Source organism: Oryctolagus cuniculus, chromosome 1, assembly GCF_964237555.1.
Source record: "Oryctolagus cuniculus chromosome 1, mOryCun1.1, whole genome shotgun sequence".
Classification (NCBI taxonomy): domain Eukaryota; kingdom Metazoa; phylum Chordata; class Mammalia; order Lagomorpha; family Leporidae; genus Oryctolagus; species Oryctolagus cuniculus.
This window is the reverse complement of record NC_091432.1, coordinates 85,206,359-85,212,358: the sequence shown is the minus strand read 5'-3', so window position 1 is coordinate 85,212,358 and position 6,000 is coordinate 85,206,359.

Below are 6,000 nucleotides of genomic sequence, written 5' to 3'. Positions count from 1 at the left end.
CAAAAGTCCCTTCAACAACATGTATTCTTCATTCATTTATTCATACATTCAAAAAATATGTACTGAGCACCTGCTACAGGCAGACTCACAAATGCACAGAGTGGCAGAGCAGGAATGGTGCTTAGTGATGTGCTAGTCTGACCCATCATTTCACAGAGAGTGTGACTGAGGCGCAGAGAGCTGCCTGACTTGCAGCTGCATTTAGCAAGAACCCGGGTGGCCACACACGGCTATCTCACTTGAGTCTGTCCTTCCTCTCACCTAAACCCACTTATGCTGTGACCACAGTACTGCCCTAATGGGACTAGTTCAGTGATTCTCAAAGTATAGCCCAGGAGCCCTGGAGGTCCCCAAGATCCTTTCAGAGGAATCTGCAAGGTTAAAACTGTTTTTGCAAAGATACGTCAAGCTAATATTTGGTCTTGTGACTCTCATACTGTCAAGAACATAACATTTCCATTTTCCAGGCACTATATGACCTGTGATATCACAGGGTTTGATGGCAGAAGAAAACAGGAAAATAATGAGACTACATTGAACGTGTTGCAAAAATAAAAATTAAAAAATAAAAATAAATAAATATACCACTCTTCTTACCAAATACATTTTTGGAAAATATCTTTCATTTTAGAATTATGATATTTAATGTTAATATTTAATATGTTTTATGTTAACATTTACTATTCTGAAGATGAACTCAGTATTTTTTAAACTTATTAGTTTTCATTTCTAATATGATCAATATCAATAGTTATAATCCATGTAAACTAAAGCTCTTTGGAATCTTCCATAATTTTTTTTAACTTTTATTTAATGAATATAAATTTCCAAAGTACGATTTATGGATTACAATGGCTTCCCCCCCATACCGTCCCTCCCACCCACTACCCTCCCCTTTCCCACTCCCTCTCCCCTTCCATTCACATCAAGATTCATTTTCGATTATCTTAATATACAGAAGATCAGCTTAGTATACATTAAGTAAGGATTTCAACAGTTTGCTCCCACACAGAAACATAAAGTGAAAAATAATAGATGATTTTTTTAAATGATGATGAAATCAGATCAGACCTATTGTCATGTTTAATCCCAGTGAGAGTCAAGTTGGGAGTTGATAATTTCTTTCTTTTTTTTTTACAGAGGATCAGTTCAGTATACATTAAGTAAAGATTTCAACAGTTTGCACCCCCATAGAAACACAAAGTGAATATATATTGTTTGAGTACTCGTTATAGCATTAAATCTCAATGCACAGCACATTAAGGACAGAGATCCTACATGAGGAGTAAGTGCACAGTGACTCCTGTTGTTGACTTTACAAATTGACACTCCTGTCTATGGCATCAGTAGTCTCCCTATGCTCCAGTCATGAGTTTCCAAGGCTATGGAAGCCCTCTGAGTTCTCTAATTCTTATCTTGTTTAGACAAGGTCATAGTCAAAGTGGAGGTTCTCTCCTCCCTTCAGAGAAAGGTACCTCCTTCTTTGAAGACCTGTTCTTTCCACTGGGATCTCACTCACAGAGATCTTTTGCCAGAGTGTCTTGGCTTTCCATGCCTGAAATACTCTCATGGGCTTTTCAGCCAGATCCGAATGCCTTTAGGGCTGATTCTGAGGCCAGAGTGCTATTTAGGACATCTGCCATTCTATGAGTCTGCTGAGTATCTCACTTCCCATGTTGGATCACTCTCCCCTTTATTTATTCTATCGGTTAGTGTTAGCAGGTACTAGACTTGTTCATGTGCTCCCTTTGACTCTTAGTCCTTTCATTATGATCAATTGTGAACTGAAATTGATCACTTGGAATAGTGAGATGGCATTGGTACATGCCACCTTGATGGGATTGAGTTGGAATCCCCTGGTATGTTTTTAACTCTACCATTTGGGGCAAGTCAGCTTGAGCATGTCCCAAATTATACATCTCTTCCCTCTCTTATTCCCACTCTTATGTTTAACAGGGATCACATTTCAGTTAATTTTTAACACTTAAGAATAACTGTGTATTAATTACAGAATTAAACCAGTCATATTAAGTAGAACAGACAAAAAAACTACTAAGAGGGATAATGTATTAAGTTGTTCATTAACAGTCAGGGCTATGGTGATCAAGACACCGTTTCCCATAGTGTCCATTTCACTTCAGGAGGTTTCCTTTTTGGTGTTCAGTCAGTTGTCACCGATCAGGGAGAACATATGGTATTTGTCCCTTTGGGACTGGCTTAATTCACTCAGCAGGATGTGTTCCAGATTCCTCCATTTTGTTGCAAATGACTGGATTTCGTTGTTTCTTACTGCGGTATAGTATTCTAAAGAGTACATATCCCATAATTTCTTTATCCAGTCTACCGTTGATGGGCATTTAGGTCGGATCCAGGTCTTAGCTATTGTGAATTGAGCTGCAATAAACATTAGGGTGCAGACCGCTTTTTTGTTTGCCAATTTAAATTCCTTTGGGTAAATTCCAAGGAGTGGGATGGCTGGGTCGAATGGTAGGGTTATATTCAGGTTTCTGAGGAATCTCCAGACTGACTTCCATAGTGGCTTGACCAGTTTGCATTCCCACCAACAGTGGGTTAGTGTCCCTTTTTCCCCACATCCTCGCCAGCATCTGTTGTTGGTAGATTTCTGAATGTGAGCCATTCTAACCGGGGTGAGGTGAAACCTCATTGTGGTTTTGATTTGCATTTCCCTGATTACTAATGACCTTGAACATTTTTTCATGTGCCTGTTGGCCATTTGGATTTCCTCTTTTGAAAAATGTCTATTGAGGTCCTTGGCCCATCTCTTAAGTGGGTTGTTGGTTTTGTTTTTGTGGAGTTTCTTGATCTCTTTGTAGATTCTGGTTATTAACCCTTTATCTGTTGCATAGTTTGCAAATATTTTTTCCCATTCTGTCGGTTGTCTCTTCACTTTCCTGTTTGTTTTGCAGTACAGAAACTTCTCAATTTGATGCAATCCCAATAGTTAATTTTGGCTTTGACTGCCTGTGCCTCCCGGGTCTTTTCCAGAAACTCTTTGCCTGTGCCAATATCTTGAAGGGTTTCTCCAATGTTCTCTAATAACTTGATGGTGTCAGGTCGTAGATTTAGGTCTTTAATCCATGTTGAGTGGATTTTTGTGTAAGGTGAAAGGTAGGGGTCTTGCTTCATGCTTCTGCATGTGGAAATCCAATTTTCCCAGCACCATTTATTGAATAGACTGTCCTTGCTCCAGGAATTGGTTTTAGATCCTTGATCAAATATAAGTTGGCTGTAGATGTTTGGGTTGATTTCTGGTGTTTCAATTCTGTTCCATTGGTCTATCCATCTGTTTCTGTACCAGTACCATGCTGTTTTAATTACAACTGCCCTGTAGTATGTCCTGAAATCTGGTATTGTGATGCCTCCGGCTTTGTTTTTGTTGTACAAGATTGCTTTAGCTATTCGAGGTCTCTTGTGCCTCCATATAAATTTCAGCACCAATTTTTCCAGATCTGAGAAGAAGGTCTTCGGTATCTTGATTGGTATTGCATTGAATTTATAAATTGCTTTTGGGAGAATGGACATTTTGATGATATTGATTCTTCCAATCCATGAGCATGGAAGATTTTTCCATTTCTTAGTATCCTCTTCTATTTCTTTCTTTAAGGTTTTGTAATTTTCATCGTAGAGATCTTTAACGTCCTTGGTTAAGTTTATTCCAAGGTATTTGATTGTTTTTGTAGCCATTGTGAATGGGATTGATCTTAGAAGTTCTTCCTCAGCCATGGCATTGTCTGTGTATACAAAGGCTGTTGATTTTTGTGCATTGATTTTATACCCTGCTACTTTGCCAAAATCTTCTATGAGTTCCAATAGTCTCTTAGTAGAGTTCTTTGGGTCCCCTAAATAAAGAATCATGTCATCTGCAAAGAGGGATAGTTTGAGTTCTTCCTTCCCAATTGGTATCCCTTTAATTTCTTTTTCTTGCCTAATAGCTCTGGCTAGAACCTCCAGAACTATATTGAATAGCAGTGGTGAGAGTGGACATCCCTGTCTGGTACCAGATCTCAGTGGAAATGCTTCCAACTTTTCCCCATTCAATAGGATGTTGGCTGTGGGTTTTTCATAGATTGCTTTGATTGTATTGAGGAATGTTCCTTCCAAACCCAGTTTGCTTAGAGTTTTCATCATGAACGGGTGTTGTATTTTATCAAATGCTTTCTCGGCATCTATTGAGATAATCATATGGTTTTTCTTCTGCAGTCTGTTAATGTGGTGTATCACATTGATTGTCTTGCACACATTAAACCATCCCTGCATACCAGGGATAAATCCCACTTGGTCTGGGTGGATGATCTTTCTGATGTGTTGTTGCATTCTATTGGCAAGAATTTTATTGAGGATTTTTGCATCTATGTTCATCAGGGATATTGGTCTGTAATTCTCTTTCAGTGCTGCATCTTTTTCCGGCTTAGGAATTAAGGTGATGCTGGCTTCATAGAAAGAATTTGGGAGGATTCCCTCTTCTTCAATTGTTCTGAATAGTTTGAGAAGAATTGGAGTTAGTTCTTCTTTAAATGTCTGGTAGAATTCAGCAGTGAATCCATCTGGTCCTGGGATTTTCTTTGTTGGGAGGGCCTTTATTACTGTTTCAATTTCTGTCTCAGTTATGGGTCTGTTTAGGTTTTCGATGTCTTCCTGGTTCAATTTAGGTAGGTTGCATGTGTCCAGGAATCTATCCATTTCTGATAGGTTTCCCTGTTTGCTGGCATACAAGTCCTTGTAGTAATTTCTGATGATTCTTTTTATTTCTGTGGTGTCTGTTGTTACGTTTCCTTTTTCATCTCTGATTTTATTGATTTGGGTCTTTTCTCTTCTTTTTTTCGTTAGTTGGGCCAATGGGGTGTCAATTTTGTTTATTTTTTCAAAAAACCAGCTCCTCGTTTCGCTGATTTTTTGTAATGTTTTTCTTGATTCAATCCTGTTGATTTCTTCTCTGATTTTAATTATTTCTCTTCTCCTACTAGATTTGGGTCTGGTTTGCTGTAGGTTTTCTAGATCCTTGAGGTGCGCTGAAAGCTCATCTATTTGGTGCCTTTCCAATTTCTTGATGTAGGCACCTATTGATATAAACTTTCCTCTTAACACTGCTTTTGCTGCGTCCCATAAGTTTTGGTATGTTGTGCTGTTATCCTCATTTACTTCCAGAAAGTTTTTGATTTCTCTTTTGATTTCTTCTATGACCCATTGTTCATTCAGGAGCATGTTGTTCAATCTCCATGTGTTTGCGTATGCTCTAGGGATTCCTGAGTTGCTAATTTCCAACTTCATTCCTTTATGGTCTGAGAAGCTGCATGGTATGATTCTAATTCTTTTAAATTTGCTGAGACTTGCTTTATGGCCTAGTATGTGGTCAATCCTAGAGAAGGTTCCATGTACTGCTGAGAAGAATGTAAAATCTTTAGCTGTAGGATTGAAAGTTCTGTATATATCTGTTAGATCCATTTGGGCTATAGTGTCGTTTAAGTCTACTGTATCCTTGTTGATCTTCTGTCCTATTGATCTGTCTATTTCTGAGAGTGGAGTATTGAAGTCCCCCAGTACTATTGTATTGGGGTCTAAGTCTCCCTTTAAGTCCGTTAACAAATCTTTTAGATAAATCGGTGCCCTGTAGTTAGGTGCATATACATTGATAATTGTTATATCTTCCTGTTGAATTGATCCCTTAATCATTATGTAGTGTCCGTCTTTGTCTCTCTTAATGGTTTTTGTGGTAAAGTTTATGTTGTATGATATTAAGATGGCTACGCCCGCTCTTTTTTCATTTCTGTTGGCATGGTATATCTTTTTCCAGCCTTTCACTTTCAGTCTGTATGGATCTTTGTTGGAAAGATGTGTTTCTTGTAAGCAGCAAATAGATGGGTTTTGTTCCTTAACCCAATCAGCCAATCGGTGTCTTTTAACTGGACAGTTCAGGCCATTCACGTTCAATGTGACTAATGATAAGTGGTAACTTTGCCCTGCCATTTGCCAAAGATAAGT